Below are 4,819 nucleotides of genomic sequence, written 5' to 3'. Positions count from 1 at the left end.
AATGAAAAAAAAAAAAATGATGCAAAAATAAGAGATGTTAAATATTTTCTTTAAAAAAAAAAAAAAAAAAAAAAAAAGGAACCAAAAGGAACCATATTATACCATGCTAACTTTACCTCAAAATGAAAGAATTTAGTTTATACCGGAAGGAGAGTGTTGACTCCAAAAATGCCTCCTTTTCTGCCTGGTGCTTCTGTTGTGAGGGACTCTAGAGCATTCAAAGGCAAAGCATATTGTATTTGAAGATGCTAGTAGCCAGCCTTGATGAGGGCAGGGTAGGGAAGGAGAAATGTGGCAGGAATGGGTGAGAGTTTCCTTGTTATCCAAGGTATGGGTTTGCAGCGAAGGAAATTTGCTTACTCAAAGTCTGTGATAAAAAAAAGGCTTTTATTGTTAAAGAGACACCAAGCTTTCTTGGTGGGCAATATCATTCCCAAGAGAGAAGTGATTTTGCAAAGGGGCATTTTCTGAAGGCCTATTTTATACAGGAATCTATCTCTAAAAGAGACATTTTCTGGAGACTCGTCTTCCTGTTTCCAGAGGGTGTGAGACCATTTGAGTCTGTCTAACTTTTTGTTGGTGATTTACATAACTTTACAGGGCTGTTTCAGGTCAGAGTTTTGCTCTCATCAGCTTGAGTTAGGTACAAGCTCAAGTTCTATAATGCAGGCATATCTACTTGTAGGCCAAATATAATGTGGTTCAAAGGTGTAAAAAGGCAATAGGCACACAACCAATTAGTTTTTGGTAAGTCATTTTGTACATCATTTTGTCAGAGGCTTCTTATGGGACCATTCAGTGCCTTTCAATGGTAGCAAGAGACAAACAGTTCTACCCCTTTGCAATACCTTGCTGGTGATATTCTTATCTCATGATGAAGTTAACTTCTTTGTTGTTTCCCTAATCCTTTGTTTTTTCCAGGTGTACATTTCATCCACAGTTCCATTTCTGACCAGGTTTTCTGTAGGCTTTAACAGACTCTTGGCCTTAAATTTGCATTGCCATTGGAAGTCAGTTTCTTGCTTTGTGGTCCATCTGTGAAATGTTCCAGAGTTAGCTGAATTTGGATTTGTCAACCCGGCCACTCAAAATCAATCTCACAATAGTTTTTTGCTCCATTTCCCCATAGGTCTGCCACTATAGAAGTCAGTCTTTTGGTAAACTGATTTCTATCTAGTAATAAACTTTCATTTTTGCCAATAAATTCAGGAATGAGTGAATTCTTTCACTGCTAGAACCTGTGGCTGATTTAAAGGGGATTCTTAACAACTCTCTTATAGCCACTCACCTCTAGACCACCAGAAATCTAGACCACTCAAACAGCATCAATCCCAGAAATGATAACCTTTAAACTTCTCTTAAAATTTAAAATTGGTTCTTTGAGGTTTTCTAGCTGTTAAGTTATACATTTTCTGTCTCTGGAGTGGATCAGGGCTGTGGTAATTTGGTAGCATAATCGCCCACACTTTTACTGAATTTTCTCCAGCATTTATATGGTTTTTGTCCTGAGATTTTAAACTCTGGACTATGTGATATAATTGGGGGATTTAGATTAGTGGTAATGATGGTCCAAGAATTTTTGTATGCTTTTCAGTTTTTCCATTGGCAAGTCTTCTCTGCTTATTGTTTCTACTTTATCTACTGTCCCTGTACCAAAAAGTAACCCAACTGTTTCCTTTTAAGTTTGCTTGCTAGGACTGGTGGGACTGGAGTCTAGATAAGGCCTAGATTTAGGGAACCAAAATGAGATTAGGGTTTCTGGTAGTCAGGGAATTGAATGATAAGGTCTAGTGGCAGGTTCATAGTTCAGGGAACCAAAGGGAGAGGTTTAGCTTTCCTGTATCCCCTTGGGATTCGGTGCAAGGTTAGAGAGTTTTGGGGAATCCCCTCCTGGTGGTGCAGAGATTCTCAGTAAAGGAATTTACAGACCTTGAAAACCTACAAAAGAGGTTTAATTATAGGGATTGGAAAGTAAGGTTAGAAATCCTGACAGAGAGGCATAAAGTCTGGTTAGGGAAATAGGATAAAGAGATAGCACTGGAAAAGAATATTATTCCAGTGGGCAGAGGTTCATTGGCATAGCATGGCATAGCATGGTATGTTTAGAACCTCTGCAAAGAAAGGATTTTAGATTGGCTCTTTTATAATTTAGGGAGCTTTGGCTATCAGCTGAAGGGAACTCATGGGTGGAGTTCTACAAGCTGGATTTCAATTGGAGCTGAATTTGAATAGAATTCAATGAGTTTTAAAACTGAACTGACCTCATCTAGATAACAGAATGAAACTGTCTTATTTCCCTTGGGCAGGGTCCCTCACTGAGGCAGAGTTGAAGATTTTCTCCTTCAAGGATTTTTAGAGTTTCAGGGGTCCCTTCTTCATGCTGAGACTGACCAAACAGAAAGATGTACGTAACTAGAGTAACCCTAAAGATCAATATCAATTATCCATGTCACCATTGCCTCATCACTTGTTATCCACATACATAGATACTGGATCTGTAACTTCATTGATATAGGGAGCTCCTAGGTGAGGGAATTTCCTTTACCAGTGCAGGTTGACACCTATTCACTGAGAAATTAAGTGATTTACCCAGGGTCACATAGTGTCAGAAACAAATGACTACTAGACTTCCTAGCTTTGAGAGTAGAGGACAGAAAATATGAAGGATCACTCTACTATGCTGTCACTCATATAAAATCATTTATGTTATTACTATTTGTGCAAAGAACTAAGGATAAAAAGAAAAAAAAAAATAGTCCGCGATCCTCAAGGAGCTATTTCAAAGGGTAAGGGGGGACAACATGCAAACAACTAGGTACAAACATTATAAAATCTACAGGCTAAGTTGAAGCTAATTTTATAGGGAAAAATCCCTATAAGATTAGCTTCAATTTAGCCAGCCTGTATTTTTTTTTAAGTGGTGGGATTTTAACAGGGAACCAGGAGGCAGAAATAAGGAGCATATCAGACTTGGGAAATCACCAAGGAAACTATAGTTGTGTAAGGAGATGAAATATGTCAAGAACAGTGCCATTGGATCAGAGTATGGAAAGTAGAGCTTGGAGGATAGAGCTCCTCCTCAGATCCTCTATTTGAGGAGGGGACCACCAGCCATCTCTTTCATTTCCCAACTGGCTGCACGTCTCAGCATTTTTCCTTCATGGCCAACACTTAACCTTGCAAGATCAGGATGGCCCTGGAACCAACACCTCATTAGGACTCTGCCCCTGCAGGGCCTCTTCCCGATTTGGAGGATGAAAAGCTGCTCCCAAAATCTCTATCAGGTACTCCCCATCTCAGCACCCCTTCATTCAGCTCCCTTTGGTGTGTTGATTGTAAGCTTCTTTGGGCAAGAAGCTTACATTTTTCATATTTGTACTCTTAGGAATTGGCACATAGATGCTTAATGTTTACTGATTGATGTGGGAGATGTAAGAAGCCTTAAACTGTAGCAAGGACTCAGGTTAAGAAGGTTTTTAAAGCCAAGCAAAGGATTTTTGTATGTAATCCTGTCGTAACAAGGAGCCATTGGAATTTACTAAGTGGAGTGACATGGTCACACTTATGCTTTAGGAAGATCTCTTGAGTGAAAGAACTGGAGTGGGGTAGAGATGATAAACTGACAGTTTATTATTTCTGCTGATAGAGAAGACCTAGAAATCATTCTAGACAGTAATCTCATCTTTTAAATTTTACCTTCAAATGCATTATTTAACCTGAGCACAAATTTTAATGTCAAAAGTATTAGGTTAACATTAACATGAATTTGCATTTCTGAGATGTTGGCACTAAGTAAACCTTTGGGGAATGTGCAAGGCAAGAAAAAAATCTAAGACTAACAGATATGATGGTGCACATGGAAGTGAAACAGCCAAGAACTCCCTTTTACCCAAATGATTAAATTAAAAAAAATTTATCTTGCTGTTCAGTTGTTTTTGTCAGTTGTGTTCGACTCTTAGTGACCCCATTTGGGGATTTCTTGGCAGATACTGGAGTGACTTCTTCAGCTTATTTTACAGATGAGGAAACTGGGGCAAAGAGCCTTGCGTAGGGTCATACAGCTATTGTGTCTTTAACTAGATCAGAACAGTCTTTCTGACTCCAGGTACTGCAAGCTACTCTGGGTATCCAGGTTTATGGGATCTGCAAAAGACTGCCAATTGAGTTTATATCCAAAATTGAATACTAGGAATTGAGAAACTTGATTAATAGTTCCAATTCTGGGAAATGAGATGGCATAAGTGGATATATTGTCAGGCCTGAAGTTAAGAATCTATGAACTCCAATCCAGCCTTGGATACTTGCTATGTGACCCTGGACAAGTTAGCCTTTTTCTCATTTTCCTCATCTATAAAATAAACTACAGAAGGAAATGGAAAACCACTCCAGAATACCCAAACGGGGCCATTATTTGACTGAAATAATTCAACAACAGTTAACAAATAGTAGCTCTACCACATAACTCTAGCCTTGAAAAACTTAAGTCTTCTCTGGATTTGTTATTTTATTGATAAAAAAAAAAGTTTGAGGTGAAACAAAGAGGCTTGGATGAGATGACTTTTAAAATGTGTTCCAGTTCCAAGATTAGGGAATAAAATGATTGAATGTTCAGTGAAATTTTAATATTAATTTTTCTTTTTTTCTAGTCCAAATTCTTCTACCCCTTCTAGTACTGTTACTCCTTAACCACTAGATGTCAGTAGAATCCCAGGGAGGAAGGTGAGTATTATTCATTTTTAGGCAGTGAAGATGTTATCCTCATTTTTTAAAATTCCTACTCATTTCCTGTCATCAAAGAAATGTTTCCACACATTTTTGG

Source organism: Sarcophilus harrisii, chromosome 4 (assembly GCF_902635505.1).
Source record: "Sarcophilus harrisii chromosome 4, mSarHar1.11, whole genome shotgun sequence".
Lineage (NCBI taxonomy): Eukaryota > Metazoa > Chordata > Mammalia > Dasyuromorphia > Dasyuridae > Sarcophilus > Sarcophilus harrisii.
This window is presented reverse-complemented; position numbering follows the sequence as displayed.